We start from the raw sequence: 17,507 nt of genomic DNA, 5'->3' as shown, positions 1-17,507 counted from the left end.
TTCTGACTCAAGGCTGAAAGAGGAATGCAACTTATCAGAACCTCTTATCTCTTGAACTGGAGCTTTGAGAATGATTAGATTAGTTGCTTGTCTTTTATGTTTGATATTCTATGACTCTCTTTGGACAGAAGCTCTTTGGGCAGGATTCTCTTTGACATTTTTTGCATTTGACCTTAGATTATATCTCTGTTATTCACCAGTTTGTAGAACAACCTCTCTGTCCCACTCCTGACTGTCTTGTTCCTGCAGCAATGATTCTTCATACGTAGCCAATGTAAAAAATGCAGCGCTGCCTTTATCTTCCATACAGTGAATTTCATCCTCATCTTCAAATTGTTTGTCCTCCATGACTACATTTTGGAAAGGAGCTTTAACTTTCCGTTCTTCTTTTGATTCTTCACCCCTCTGAATTATTTGTAACTTCTCATTTGATCTTCTGAATGGATTTGGATTTCTTGGAGAAAATGTATTTTGTTGCCTTGTTTTTCCTTAATTTTGCTCAACCTTTCGCTTAGAAATTTCATCAACCAATGACTTTATCATCTTAGTCATTTTATCTAATTTTTTCTCTAAAGATGATGTAGAGGAGGTAGAAGCCTGACCTCTCTGCCTCCTTCTGTAAACTTTACTTTTAAGCTTTTCTGTAGCCATGATATTAGACTCTACTTCTAGGGCTGCATCCTGCATGTCTGCCAGAGTAGCACATCTCCTTTCTCTCAATAACAGGTAGAAATCAGCGTCAAAAGCATTGGCATAAGTGAGTTTGGCAGAGGTGGGGGTAGGCTTTACCTCAGCTGGTATCTTACTATACATACGGTTCAATCTTTTATTAAAATTAGGCAATGATTCACCATTTTCCCTCTTCAGATTACCAAACTCAGTATGATAATACAGCAAGTCTTTTTTATCTCCCCAGTGCTTCAAAAATGCATCATCTTATCCTTCAATATCTGTTATAGATCTCTGGGGTAATTCTCTAAACCACTTCCTGGGCTCTCCATCAAGGCTCTAGACAAAAACTCTCATCCACACATCATTTTCACTTATATCTAAATTATCAGCATAACTGTAAAAAGCTTCTAGGTGTTCTTCAATATTACTCCCTCTGTGCCAGTGAACTTAGGCATATATTTCTGATATTCTCCCACAGGCATAGGATTTAAAGGAACAGGCAGGACCAAAGGTCCATATCTAGCTACAACAATCCTTTCTATCTTCGTGGGTGCTTACTGGCCTGCCATGTTTGGGATTTGTGGAAGAACACTAGCAGATTGAATGGTAGGAAGTAATGTGATGAATGGCAAAGACAAAGGGATGTTATGGACTGTGTGGGAATTTTTCCTTGGACTGAGATTCAAAGAGGAACTAACAGCACAAGGGACTGTATTAATCTCTGAAGGAATTTCCTTATTGTATATCTTCAGCTATAACTTTATCTTTCAGAGATGAATGAGATTTCTTAGGCTTACCTGATCCTGATTCCCCTTTCTGTGATGCTTTCTTCGACTTGACCGTCCTCTCAAGGTCAGGCACTGGTTCAACTAGTGATTTCTAAGGATTTCTTCGAGTATGTCTCACAAACTAAGCCAGAACTTCAATGTGGAGTCGCCAAAAGTTGGTCTTCCTCCAATGGAGTCACTAGATAGATGATTACAACCAGTAATGTGCCCAGACCTTGTCTATCATCAAAATTCGGAACTATGTCGTTCTCCCAGGGAAGCTGAGCTTCAATTCTCCTCTCCCCAGCAATGGCGCCAATTAATGTTATCACCCCAAGAAACTCTCCTAGGTTGTATATTAGAGATGCTCGGGAACATTACAAACTCAACAAAAATGTTGGAAAGTGGTGGATGAATGGAAGGAATGATGCATATTCAAGCCAGATAACCACTTCTACTATGCTTAACCCCAGACATGGGTGAGCACCCCCAGACTACAAGGCTTTAGACAACCAATTACTCACAGTTTAAGGAAAATTTGATGATGGAGAATACTAATCACACCAGCAGATGCACACGACCCTGTGATGGCCAGCTACAACCAGTTAAAAGGTCTTTAAATCTATTTCCTAACGCTCAGACAGGATGACAGCTCTCTGGCACCAAGATAATAGAAACCTGCATACATATTCAATGAAACATACTAGATTCTAACACAGAGGTGGGATGACAACCCCTCTAATGCTAAACATCAAGAGCACATGAACAAATGCATAACAGGCACAGCCTGGAACAAAGAAGAAGTGGAAAGTGATCAATTAACAGCAAAAGAAGCTTGCATTAGCTGAAAATGAAGACTAGAAGCTATAGGTATTACAGTAGTTACAGTCTCCAAAAGTTGAACTTTACATCAATAATACATTCATCAACCCTATTACATTTTGTCTTCTGGATATATATAGAGGTTGATTACAAAAACACTCTGCTATGTTATATGGGGAGGGGTCATAATGGACCACCAGCCACATTAATTCTTTGGAATGGGCCTCTGCTACAATCTGATTGTCTTAATGAACAAATCGACCTTTTCTGGTGCTCTGCAGTCCTCCTCTGAGCAAGTGGCGTATAATATGGAGCATGCTCCATCACTGATAAATGCTTGAACTGCTCAAGGGTGTCCTTTTTGTCCTTCAGCCATTCTGTCTTTTAAATGTGGTTGCTGAGGATTTATTACGTTGGGAGCTGAAACACTAGTCGCCTTCTTCCTTTGGAAACATAGAACAAGTTAAAGGCAAGGACGGAATGGCGGAAGCACAACTATAACGGGCACAATTACTAGCCGTCGGATCCAGCAGATGGACGGCAGAGAATGAATTATAGGGGCTATCGAGAGAAGTGGGCGGAGTGCATTGCGAGCCATCAGATCGAGGGCAGGCAGATCCGACGGTGATCGCAAGCGGAAGGTGCGTGGGAGATAACGCATGGGAGAAGGGTACGGTGGCGGTAAGCGGTTTTATCGCACCGCCTATCGGAGGAGGCGGCATCCGTATAACGGGCAGCGAACACAGTCATGGCGTGACATGTGGCGAAGGAAAACCGCTTCCGCTGCGGGTTATCACATTTTCAAGTCACGGTGGTGGGGAAAGCGACTACCATTAGATCGCGTGGTGGATGCGGTCAATGGCAAAGAAACGATGACGGGTTATAGAGCGGGAGATCTAACCAAGACCATTAGATCGGAGCCATCAATGGCTACGATTGCAAAAGCGACAAAGAGTTATATTGGTGCGGGTTCATGTGTTAAGCACTCGAGTTAAAGAAACACGGGTTTATGCAGGTTCTTGTACTAAAATAGAGATGGCGGGGGTTTAGGAAGATAGAAGGAGAATGGAGGAGTAGGAAGAAACTGACGAATGCGGGGCCCATAAAAGCATATCCAACATTTCCATACCTGTTTACAATCCATCCAACACCGCAGAAAATAGCAGAGCTAACAGTGAGGAGATACACCAGCCAATGTGATCAGTGTCAAGGGCTGGGGAAACCTACTCCAAAGGATGAGATGCCCATGCAACCTCAACTGACCTTTGAGCCATTTGAGAAGTGGGGCATGGACTTTGTGGGTCCTATCAACCCTCCTTCAAAATAGAAGAAATACATCATTGTGTGCACCGATTACCTAACAAAGTGGGCAGAAACAAAAGCAATCAAAACAACAATAAAGGAAAAAGTAGCCGAGTTTTTGAGAGAAAACATTTTCTTCAAGTTCGGTATCCAAGAGAATTGGTCACAGATCAAGGCAATCAGTTCACTTCCAATTTTATTGAATACCTACTCACACATCATAAAATCAAGCATAGGACTTCCACCCCTTACCATCCACAAGCCAATGGGTAGGTGGAAGTCACTAACAGAGCTTTTGAAGGAATTCTAACCAAGGTAGTGAGCAGCAGTAGAAAAGATTGGGCGGACAGATTAGTTGAGGCCACCTGGGCCTACAACACAACATGGAGGACCACCATAGGGTTCACACCCTATGAACTGGTCTATGGGAAGAAGGCTTTGTTGTCAATAGAATTTGAATTCAATACACTAAGGATTGTAGCTCAGCTAGACCTAGACCTCAACCATGCACAGAAGGAAAGATTACTCCAGCTCAATGGATTGGATGAGCAAATATTGCAGGCCCTTCTCCACACAGAGATAGTTCAACTTCAGAGGAAGATATGGCATGACAAAAATATCAAGGAGAAGCAATTCCAAGAGGGAGATTGTGCATTGCTCTATGATTCAAGGTATAAAGACTTCAAAGGTAAGCTAAGGACAAGATGGCTGAGACCCTACATTTTGGAAAAATTCAATGACAATGGTTCAGTTCTAATCAGAACCATTGATGAGGAAGCCATCCCCATGCTTGTAAATGGACATAGGTTGAAAATTTACAAGAAGCCCCTCTCCAAGCAAGAGTTCATTAAAGATCTGAATAAGATAGTGATGGTAGTGGAGCATGTCTTAGCCTCCACTTCATCCACTCACTAAAGAAACAAAAAAGAGAAATAAAAAAATAAGGACTCAAGTGAAAACCTCCATGAGGCGCTTGAGTCCCATCATTGGGTTGAATACCTCTTTTGAGGCGGCCCAGTGATGCCAAAAGAAAAAAAAAAAAAAAAAAAAAGAGGAAAGAAAAAGAGAATAAGATCCCTGGGTGAAAACCTCCCTTGGAGGTGCCCAGGGTAGGCAATTAGGGTGAAAACCTCCTTGAGGTGCCCTAGGTGTTTTCAAAAAAAAGAAAAAAGAGAAAAAATAAAAAGAAAACTGAATTTTATTGTGCATTGCAGGTTTGCAGGAGGACCACAGAGGGCAAGAGGAGATGCCACAGAGCCCTAACATTCACACCAGCACCTATTTCATCTCCTCCACACTCTTCTCCATAATTTCTGACCTTTCTTCCACCCCACTGTGTTTTTCTCCGAAAACTGTGTGTTCTACAGAAAGCTTTGTGTGTTCTACAGAAAGCTCTGTGTTTTCTACAGGAAGCTCCTGTAGGAATTACAGAGAGCCAGAAATGGTTCCAAAAAGTAGTTTGAGGGGCTGGGAATCTTCATGAAGAATATATAAACCCTACTATAGCTATCAACCCACATTTCCATCCATTCCACACCTGCATCACATCATAATCATCATTTTTTTCTTCCTGTCCCAGAAAAACACCGAAAAAACAATTTTTAGTAAAAAGAGTAAAAAAACAAAAATAAGAAAGGAAGCAGCACCTCAAATCTCACCTGCATCTTACCTAGTATCTCTCCATCTCCATCTGCATCTCTGGCATCATCCTCACAGCTCCCAGCATAGAAATAAGTTGAAATTTCAAAGGGACAAGCAGCTACAGGAGCTCCTGTAGGAATTCCTATAGCAACTGATCCCATTAAAATCAAGCCATAGCAGCAAAAGAAGTGCAACCATGAGGATTGAAGGAGACATCTGAAGCTTAGATCTAGCCAAAGGATACCTGCATAAGATAGACAGCCACACATCAGAAAGAAGCGAGCATGCAGCAAGGGAAACACAGGCATGCAGTAATAGAAGGAGCCAAAATACCTCACAGCACATACATTTGACTCACAGGTAAGTGACTAACCCACTCCTCTATTTGCATTTGTGTAATTGAAAGATATGCATGAGTAATGAGATGGTTGAGGTTGAATGAGGAAAAGGTGGCCAGTTAACTTGGCCACCTTCATCTAGTTGACTGCACTCATCCGAAGATGTCACCCACACGTGTGCATAGTCAACTCAGAGAAAGATATCAAGGACAAGTAGTGGAGGAAATGTAAACACCGATTCAATAATAAGAGGTGATTGCGAGAAGGAACCATGATGACAAGGTAGGTGGGGACCAATGGTCTAAATATGGACAACGTACATTTTTTCCAGCTCACCCCCATCACAGGAAATATCTAAAAGAAGTAATAAGTACTCCTCCTCAAGCACTCTCACTGCCTTTTCCCTCATTCTCTCCTCGTAAAATTAGCTGCAGCAAACTCCTTGTCACCCCACAGCCTTGAAACCATCATTTTCCATTGATCTCACCCATCCTCCTGCTCTCGACGTTTTCTATAGTAGCACTTATAGGTTCTACAGGAGCACCTATAGGCAGTTCTACAGGAGGGGCAGTGAGCTGTTTTTAAGAAGAAAACATGGGTTTTTTTCTCGATTTCTAGCTTGAGGAGTTATGATCCATGCATACCCACCTTGATTATCAATATGTGCAAGGAATGATATAATTTTAAGGAGGAATTGAGTCCATAGAAGAAGAGGAATTACATAAAAAAAAATTATGCCTGTTTTAAAAAAAAAAAACACAGTTTTCCTCTATTTTCCTGTTTTCTTCAAAATTCTTGTCTAAATCTCTACATTTGGCGTTCAAAAGGGGTATAAGCACAATGAAAGAAGGATTCACAAGGAAGGAGCCCACTTATTCAACCAGGCTCCATGAACATCCCCAAGTAGTAGCCATATTCACAAGCGCAAATTGGATGACCTTTTTTGAGAAATTCTGAGGGTTTGATGAGGAAATTGCTTAGGAATTTGCCCTTTCTTTAGTCCCTCACTCAAGAACCCATGCCACTATCACTTTTAGAGGTCCTTCCATGGAAATAACCCCAGAATTTATCAATAGGGTTACTACCCTTCCTCTTGGATTACCTTGGAGCAAAGATGAAAAACCAGTTGGACAAGCTACAAAGAAAAACTTCTTCCAAAACAATGAACATCCTGTAGAAGATAAAGATGGCATTAGAAGGACAAGCATACCCTACCCTTAGGATGAGGTTAGTTACCAAATCATCGAATATATTTCCTGTGAGGGGAGGTATAGCATAGTCTATGGCTACCATTTTAGAATCCTTCATGAGCTGAGATATGGCATGGACACTCCAACACCCCAGAAACTTAGCATCCCTTATTTCCTCCTGAAGTTCCTCATAGACTCCAACATTAAAGTTTAAGGCAAGGAGTCCATATTAGCTGGCTCACCATGGGTTAATCAAGATTTTAGTGGAACAAGCCCTCCATACATTCACACTCCCTATAACATGGGAAGTCTTCAAGAACATGAAAACAGAAGATGACATAAAGGCCCTCACCTATGATATCAACCCTTCTGGCAGTGAGGAAGAAGAGAAAAAAGGGGGAGAAGGGGAAGCAACTGATGACTCAGCAAGAAAAGAAAAGGAGGAGGAAGAAACTAAGATAGAAGAGGAGAAGGGGGAAGAAACAAAACAGGAAGAAACAGAGCAAACAGAGATAGAAAAGGAGGCAGAAGGAGGAGAAAAAGAGGTAGCAGAGGCAAAACAAAGAGAAGGGTCCCCTGAGACCCTGGAAAGGGAGGCAACAACTACCCTCACTACCTTGAGCACACCAATTAAACCAAAAGAAAAGATAAAAATGCAGGCCTCAATGTATTTCAAGGCCAGGAAAAGCACAAGGATAAAAACAGGAAAACCCCAGCCATCTTCAACAGTGCCCATTACAATTGAAGATTCACCCATTGTCAAAGGGGAAGAATCTCCCTCTAAAACCCCTATCACATATGAAAGAGGGACTCCTAGATCTTCCACCTGGAAGGAAAAAGTGCAACTACAGGACCCTCCTACAGGAGGCATAGACAGTTCTATAGGAGACACTGTCAAGGCTACAGGAGATCCGGCAGCTTGAGAAAATAATGGAAGAGTAGACAAAGCAGAAGGAGGAAGCTACAAAGCCACAAGAACCTGATCCCCAACCTAGCCTTGCCTCCTATTACCATCTTCTTAAAGGAGGAAGGATAATTCCACAAACATTTGCAATCCCATTATTCTTTGAATTAGAAAAGGAAAGAATAACAACACATAGGTGGATGCAAATAGCCAAATCCAAGGGAGTTGAGGATGTTGGCCACATGGAGAACAAGATTAGAGAAATGGGCAGGGAGTTAAGTGCCGTCAGACATAGGGAGGCAATTGCAAGAAACCAACTCCAAACTGAAAATGAATTGCTAAGAAGGTACCTAAAGGAGAAAGAAACCCAACTGCCATGTATTGCTGGCTTATCCATGGGGGCACTGTAATGTAGAACACCAGCAAAATCCTATGGATTATACCTCAAGTACCAATGGCTACAATTTCAGATAAAGAATTTGGCACAAAGAGGCACAATGCCTTTTCAAAATTACAGACAATTTATGGACCTATGTGACCAAAGCACAGCAGAAGATAAGGAAAAAAATGGTAGAATTTTACCTGCATAATATGGCCCTCACAAACATGAATGTGTGGGACCCCAATGCTAGGTTAGGGGACCTACAACTAATGGCCATGGCTTCATGGATGAACCATGAGGAGTTAAGGGCAATTGAAGTAAAAAGGTTGACGATCAGAGAGAAGAATGAGCCACTAATGATCAGAGTTGAGCCATCAGATCCCATGGCTCTCATCAGCACACACCAACTGCTTGCAATTAATCCTCAAATTTCTGCTAGATATATAAGTGATGAAGCACATTCCATTGCACATTTTGAGGACAAGGATAGGTTACTTGGGGATGACTGTGTGCATGCATGTATGAGGAGATGGGACACCTTGCCACACGGTCTGAAGATCAGGGAATATCATTCCACAATGAGGATGAAAAAGGCACTAAGGAGAGTGCCAATGTACAAGCACTCAATGCAGAGGTTGTAGGTCAATTGGATTGGCCTCAAACTAAGTCCACCGCTGTTGTTAGGCATACTACAAGGGAGAACCAAAGAAGAAGAGAAAAGGTAGTGGGAAGAGATAGACAGAAAAGTAGGCTTCTATGACAAGGAAGAGGAAACAACATCAGAATCTTGGGATGCTAGAGAGGCCACCAAGGCCATCAAATATGAGGAGATGGACTAAGTTTCTCAGAGGATGAGCAACACTTTCAGTAGGGGGGTGATGATGAGCCCCATAAATGGGTAATTATATGGGCTCATTTTGCCTCCTAACATAGTTAAATCAACCATTCTCTTAGCTTATTGCATGTTTTTTTATTATATTTATGCTTATGGAGTGAGTTGAGTTAGTTATGATGCCATGAGGTCTAATATGTGTTTAATGCAGATTTTTGTTGAAATTTGAAGACAAAGTCAAAGATTCAATGGACAACTGGTGGCAATAATTCAAAGTGGACAAAGGAGAGGATTTATAGGAGGGAATCCCCCTCATTTATTACTCCCCACTTCAAATTCCCCTTCATGCAGCTCGGAGTACAAACAGCGAAATCAATGCACTAGGAGGCAGCCGAGCAAGTGGAGGATAACTTATGTTTATCTCAAGTTTTGGGAGCCAAGCCTCCCTGATTTTAAGGAAGCTGTTGGGAGCTTCAGTTGTATAAGTAGAGAGGCCTAGGGCCTCACTAGGGTCAAATTTTTGTCGAATTTTTGTTGTACTTTTGCTATTGTAAAACTCTGCTCAACTTCGAGCTTACTTTTGGTGACAGTTTCATGTAATCCTATTACTATTTTGATAATAAAGATGAGATCCTTTTTGAGCTAGCACTGAGTTACCTCAGAGGGCTAAAGCTCTTGGGTTAGGGCCCAATCCAAGTAGCCAAGCTCCTCTTGTTTGTATTTATATGCTTTGTTTTAGTTTATGGATTAGTTGTTGTTATATGAATTTCTTTCTTGGTTAAGAATAGGTTGCTTTTGGTGATTTAGAAGGTTGTTTCCATTTGTGTTTTCTATAGCAAGTTAAGCAGTGATAGAAAGAAGATTCAAAAGGCTAGCAACAGTGCCTTGGCCTCTTTTCCTCCCTTTGGGACCATGAACTAAGGCAAAGACCCTCTTGTTGCCCCAAAAACACAGATTTTCCTTCTCCATAGGATTTCTAGTGTTTGCAGTTTGTTAGAAGGTTAATGATTTTCTTTAGATCTCTTCCACCATGCTCATTTTTGTCTTTGCAATAAGTCTTCTTCCATGCTTTCTCTCCTTGTAGCATTTTTCAGCATTTACTTCCATAGCTCATAATTTAGACTAGCTTGATGCAAAATTCTGTTTTTTTGATGTACTCATTTCCTTGCTTGCTTGATCTCATTGGTTGACTATCAGTTCTTTTGCAACAGATCTCTTCTCACAGCAGGTCAGCCTATCAGCCATCACATTTTTTCCCTGAACCATGCCCTATAGGTCGCCCAAAGTTCACCTCAAATCCGCCTTAGTTTTTTGCATTTTTCCATAGGATTTCTTCCTCTCTCCCAATCATCTTTCCCTCTCCTCGTGATCCTTGGTGGACCCTAGGCACCCTAACACATCATCCCAACCTTCATCTACCTTTTCCACCCACTCTCACACCTTCAAAACTGCTCTCCACATCCTCCTGTAGACCTCCTTTAGACCTCCTGTTGATCCCCTCTGTCCTCCTGTAGATTTTTTTGTAGGCTTTTTTTTGAAGGCTGAGTGTGGGAAAAGCCTCCAAAAGGCCACCCGAGACCTCCTAGGACCCATCTAGACCATCCTAAATCTCCAAAAAACCCAAATTTTCCTTTCAACACCACCTATTCGCTTCCACCTTCACACATAATAAAATACATGCATGTCAATTTCACATAAAAATACATAAAAATCCAAAAAGATGTTTTTTGCTCATTTACTTCTAGAAATAGCTTGAGTAGATGTTGTTTACCTCCTTGAGTAGGTAATGGCATTCATTTCATGGTTTTCATAGTGCTTTCTGCAAATGTAGGATTAGTTGGTTAAGTAGGGTTTGCTAGGTTTACTTTACATTTCAGTCTTTTTCCTTTCTACAATTATAGTAAACTCTTTAGAGTAAGATTTCCTTTCTTTCATCACATATAAGAGAATATTTTGGAATCCATAGAAGTTGGCTTGAGCTCCTAGTGATCTTGTGCCAACTAACCAAGTGACAGCCTGCAGTAAGAACTAGTACTTGTGCATACAGCACCGTCACTTCCAAGTTTGTTATGTACTACCGGGTTGATAAGAGTAAAGTAGGCAACCTAGAAGTTGCAACATTATTGCTACAATACTGGTGCTCACCAGGGGGCACACCGATGCTCGTTCCCTCCAGGTTTCTCAGAACCTTGCGAAGACTGTCAGCATCACCCCCCCAGTAGGTAGTTGGCCTCCCCACCTCATGTGGCGAGGTTCGCCTGCAGGTCATAATGGTGCCACATTTGTGTCAAGAAAAAAACTTCATGTCAATGCGTGTTCACCCAGAAAATAAACAAAAACATAACATAAATATTCAAAAGCTAAAAAATACTTTAAGTACTCTCAAAATTCATTCTCACCTTGAGGATCCCAGTTGCTCCCAGGAGGTAGCATCAAGTAAGGGTTGCCGGTGAAGTCCATGCCCTCATAGGCATAGTGGTCAATCATCACAATCTAGCCATGAAGCCACTCGAAGAAATATTCCTAGAACAAGTGTCAGATAGGTCCTCCTCCTATGCGAGGATCAAGTGATGACCATCGCCCCTATCTCAGCTCCCTCGGATCAAAGGGACCTAAGCTCATCCTTGGGCACATAACAGGTACCCTCTCAAGTATGAATGAGACAATGAGAGTGTCATACCCAAAACTCTATTGGGTTCGAGTCTTGCATGCAGTCAATTCTGCCTTCAACTGGAGAAGCACTGCTTCACACCAGCTAAACATTTGAGGTTGGACACAGTCAACTAAAAGCAATATTTGGGCCTCTCTTGCAACGTGGGGACTCTTTGACCCCGCCAAATGCATAATTAACCATAAAATGGCCCTCATAGATCTAGACCTAATCCTCTCTATGGGGACTCTGTTGCTGACGAGTCCACTCTCAGGGATACAATAACATTGAACCAGCTCTAGGGTGGATCGAGGATCAGGCCTACCGCCAGTCAGGTTTTCTTATGCTCCTTGGCATGACAAACTAGTCAAAAAGTAAATGTCATCGTGGTTAATTTCCAACTCATGATCTACAATCCTGAACACCTGCTCATGTTCATCCCTGTGCTAGATAATCCATTTCAAGAAGTCCACTTGCCCTTTCATTAGCTCCAAATTTGCATACTTCAGCAAACTGCAGTGGTGCAATGCAAGTATGCATGCTGGATCATTTCACATTAGAAATTCCTGGATGTCATGGACCTATTCTCTCCATAGGCTAGTCATAATGGCCCGAAACCTGTGTAAAACAACCCAAAAATAAGTCAAAATGGGGCAACAAAGCTTCAGGAATCATTGCATGGGATTTTAAATGTGCTCTAAGGCTTTAACACTCCCCCAAGTGGTACACAAGGAGGATTAACGCCCTCTAGCAGGTCATAAAGGGCATTTAACACTCCCTGCAAGCCAGTTAGAGGGCGTTAGTACTCAAATATTGATTTAGGGCTCCCTAGATCTACAAGAATCAACCCCAGAAACTGATAATAAAGGTTAAGTAAAGCAAAGAGTAAGGTTTTGGCATCTACCTAGGATTGATGGCACGTCAAATGGTTGCCTGGATCTCCCGCAATTGTTCGCGGAAAATTTGCTCCTTTTTAGCTCCAAAACGCTCTCATAGTTCTCAAATAATGAAAATGGTGAATGTGAAAGCTCAAGAAATTTCTAATATTTATTTTAGGAGACATGATTTATTGAAATCATTAAAGAGGAAGTAGTCCATTCCCCATGATTTTTTATCATGCATGACCCCATATTGACAGGAATTGGTGCTTTTTTCTGCTTTTTGATGAAAGTACTTTCAGGAATGAATGTTAGCAATCACTGCATGCAATTCTCAATGAGAAATTTCTTTAATGGGATGTTTTCTCCCTCTAAAAACTGAAAAATCCAAAAAAAATTCATCATTGGGCTTTTTAAAACACATACGATGACAGTTCGAGCAACTCTTTTTCGCTCTTTTTTCTAGCTCATTAAACTGAAAAAGATCATTAGAGCATTCTTTTTAGGCACTTTTTTCTCGCTCATAAAACTAAAAAAATCCCACGTTTTTTCTTCAGGCTTGTTAAAACCTCGTGAAGAGGACCTGAGCATTATTTTAGGTACTTTTCTCGCTCGTTAAACTGAAAAATCTAGAGTTTTTGTCACCGAGCTCGTTAAAAAACTACATAAACAACAAGAGCACTTGCTTTTTTGGGACCATTTCTCGCTCTTAAATCAAAAAATCCCCAATTTTTTCCCTTCTTCAACCTTGTTAAAATATATGAAGAAGGTGTCACGCGGAAAGAGTCAATTTTGCGGACAAAACCGACCTCCCTAGAAGCTAAGGCTTTCTAGTGACAAACAAGACAAGTAAACACTACCTTTCTCTAAATATGCATTTAGAATACAAGTAATCAGGTGTTTATAACATACCTTTAGTCCAACGCTTTGTAGTAGTCCAGCCTCGCCGATCTGGATGAGCTCCTCCTTCTCTTCGAAACCTGCATTCACTAACAAGCCAAAAGATTACATAGCACCTGAATAACTTATAAAATAAAACATATTCATCATACAGACCAAGGAGTATATGAAACAAATCATGTATAACAATCTGTTGAGAAAAGTGAGCTTAATTATATTAAGTGGAAACAAAAGAAACGATTACAACCTGAGCCTTGGTGTTGTGCAGGTCCCTCCCAGGGTCCAGCAAGAGTTTTCCTTTACTTTGATCAGCTCACCCACTTCCAAATAAGGCTAGGAAAGGATTGGAATCTCTCCTCTCAAGCTCTATAAGGGAGTCCTAATTCCAGCAGCATCTACCCTTAGGAATGTTCAACTTTCAACCTCTTCTCCCTCTGGCCCAATGCCTGTATTTATAATGCTTTGGAGGAAGTTAATCAGGTCCACCATCAATGGGATAAGCCCCTCTTTCAATGGGATAGCTCCCCTCTTGATGGGATAAGTTCCTCTTTCATAGGGATGCATGAACCATCTGGAGGCACTCAATACACGTCAAACCATCTTCTAGAATGCTCTAGATTCGACCACAAGTAACTTTTTTGAAGTAAAACTCGCGCCTTTTGACCTTTACAGGAGTACGCACCCACCCCTTTACAGACAGAGCGTACAAGTACGCATGTATTGTGAACTTGAGGTGCGTACACGCAGGTAAGGTTAAGAGAAACTGCGTAACCAGAGTTAATTGACTTTTTAAGGACTTTCTCTCTTTTTTGGAGTTTGACATGAGGAGCAGAGGTATAATACTTGCCAAGGAGGATAGTATGACAGTTGATGGAGCCATACTAACTGCAAATAGTCATGGTGACAAATTTTAGTGTAACAGATTGCCCCCTAAAGTGCGAAGCCTGTAGTAGATTAGGGTTTCATATCATCTAGGAAGGGTGAAGTACTTTATCATTTCAAGGATTATCTTGTGGAGAGCCCAGTCGGAACCTGCAAATATTCAGCACAAAATATATATATAAGATCATATCATCGCTGAGGTAGGCATTCCCATACTCAGATTGAAAACTTTAACTAACAAACTAACTACTGCTCTGATATAGGAATGATTTCGCAGTACATCATAATCATAGACTCATGTAGACACAGTATGGACGCAGCCATCTGTTTATGATTAGTCTACTGTATAATGGATACAAAACTCCTCGCAGCCTGGATGGTGGAAACTAGATCCAGGGTCTTCATTTCTACTTCCCGAAATAGTACGATTCTATCCATGCGAATAAATGGGTTGATGTCGAACATGGTAGAAACCACTTGATTACTAGTCGATGATGTAAACTGTTAACAAGTGTGAGAGAAACCACCAGTGATGTCAATGGTTCTCAAAGTACTCAGTACAATCCATGAGATGTGAATGAATGTGTTGGTGTCGAACATGTCACGGAATCCTTCGATCGAAAGTCAATGATGTAAACTGTCGTCAAAGGCGAGAAACCTGCCATTGATGCATGCAGATTTCAAGGTACTGATGATTTCTAGGTCATCTTTCTAGATAATGTGCTGATGTCGATAGAAAGCGACCCGTTGCAAGCAAGCCCACAACACGAAATCATAGTTCAAGCTGAAGAAATGTAGCTGTAAGGACTGACTCAGGGATGGTCAAGATGGATGACAGGTATTTTGCAGATGAATGGTTTATTTGCAGTGACCTCTTGAACACATAACGACACAACAGATGGCTTGGTGACAATTGACCCGAAGTTAATACCCGGAAACCGGCTGAAGATTTTCACTGTGGTTTGATCAACTATTAGGCAAAGGATTTCCCAACCCAGGTGAATGAAAAGTGTCGTGTTCAAGAGTGGTGATAAGGTTTCTTCTGAGACAAAGGATAACAAATAGGCTCATTTTTCTCTCTTTTCCCCCACCATTTCTGGCAAGTACCTCATTATTTTTTACAAGCTTGAGGAGGATAACATATGCTTGATTATAAGCTCATCCTTCGGACGAGTCCAACTTAGTTTAGATTTGAACCCTAAGAAGGAGTGGTTCGTTCATGTTTGTAATTGAACAGGTCCTTTACTGTGAAATTTTAACGAGTCCAGTATAGGAGAAACTCGGCGTTTTTCAATTTTAGAGAGTCTGAAAAAACTTAAGAAGACTCCAGGGTTGACCTTTTTCGTAAATTTGTGTCTCCCAAGCCCGAAAAAGTATAAAATAATACTTGAGAGAACCGCTTGATCTTTACGACCAAGGAGTACTTTCATGATTAGTGTCTTTGACCTGAAAAGTAAAAAGCGATCAAGGACACGTCGTTTTATTTCCAATATCGAATTTAAAACGACAAAAATCCGGCAATCTTTTCATGTTTTTACGGTCAGAAAAGGGCTGTAAGAGGACCGTCTTTTAATTACGTTTTAACGAGTTTAAAAGAAAAACTCGGCGATCTTTTCACGTTTTAGGAGTCAGAAAAGAGCTTAAAGGTGACTCTAAGGTTTCACTTTTTCGTAAGTTTTAATGAGTTCGAAAAAATGATAAAAATGTACTCATGGTTTTCATTTTTTCGTAAGTTTTGATGAGTTCGAAAAAATGATAAAAAATGTACTCATATGGCCGACTTTCAATTTAATTTACGAGCAGGAAAAGACGGAAAGAACTCGGCATTTTCATTTTTTTTACGAGAATGAAAGACAGCAAAATAATCTCGGGATTTTCATGAGTTTAACAAGTCTTGAAAATAACTGAAATTGACTCAAGATAGGTTTCATTTTTACAAAAGCTTGAAACAGAGAAAAACTATGCTTCAAAGTAGTTTCATTTTTACACAAGCTTGAAACAGAGAGAAAACTGTGCTTGATGCCCCCTAAGCATAACTGCTAGAGCGCATGCCCCCCCAGCTTCATTTCATTCAACTAATTATTAGCTGGATGGAATGAAGGTTCAGTTACGAGATCATTTGAAAGACTCAACCTAAAACTGTAAGAAAATTATGCAAAAACTGAAATAACTAACCTAAATATACAACTTAACATTTATGAGATCTAGTCAAACTCTCGACTCAATTAGAGGAGTATTTGTTTCATTTTTTAACGAGCTTGACACAGGAAAAGAACTATGCTCGGATTCGGTTTCATGTTTACGCAAGCTTGAAACGAAAAACTATGCTTGTTACAGTTCACATGCCCCCAGCATAATGACGCAAAACGAGGTACATGCCCCCTGTTATCACAAAACCAGTACTAGGGGCTGCAACCAAGCAAGGCTTCATGTAACTGTTTCAGACCAGACTTTAGACTAGGAATTAGCCTTCCTAATCAGAGAGGGCTCTCTCACAGGCTTTTGATAGAAAATTAATCACAACAACAGAGGGCTAACTCTTCACACATTTATAAAAATATAGCTGGTTGGACATACATCAAATTGGTCTTCATTGGGCTATGGAGTCTCTCACAGTTAATAAACCAAATCACAGTCATCTCATAGAAGCCAAGGCTCTTTGCATCATCAGAGGTTCAAACATAATTTACCTAAATCAAAGCTTGCTGAACATACAGGAAGTCAGAGCATTAAAAATGAATTCTGAGTGATGTTCAAACATGCTTCACCAAAACCCACAGCTTGTCAAGCACACAGGAAGTCAGAGCATATAATATGAATTCTGAGGGATTGTGCCATAACAAGGCTGTAAAAAGAACATTAAGAAACTAAACCACCATCACATTTGAACAAAAAGATGCATTGAGAATCTTGGGAAGAAAAAACCCTGTTTGCCATTACTGTAACAGTCTTTACATAAGCTCTAAAAAACTTTGTTTTTGTATTAACAGTCCAACCCTTTCTACATCTAACCTTGGCCCATATATAGGCAAGCAAACTAAAACACCTCGAGCATCCTCCTCCAGCATGAGGGGAGCCTCGAAGGTGGCTATTAATTATTCCTACATGCTACTCACTAATGCATTAATTACAAATATGCTGAACTATAATTACACACTATCCTAATCAAAATAAAATACTAATTTCATTCTCCTCGTATGCTTGATGCTTTCTTGAATGCTTTAACAGCTGTCCTCCTTCAATTAATCTGATATAGCTGAGCTACAGGTGCAATGGATGGTGATTTAGGATGTTTAAGAGCACTGATAGCTCATTAAATGACCGGAAGGTGTGCTCCTATTATAATG

This window comes from Pinus tabuliformis, chromosome 8, assembly GCF_031772625.1.
Source record: "Pinus tabuliformis cultivar Carrire ecotype Pingquan chromosome 8, CPIR1, whole genome shotgun sequence".
Taxonomy (NCBI): domain Eukaryota; kingdom Viridiplantae; phylum Streptophyta; class Pinopsida; order Pinales; family Pinaceae; genus Pinus; species Pinus tabuliformis.
Note: the sequence above shows the minus strand (reverse complement) of the source record.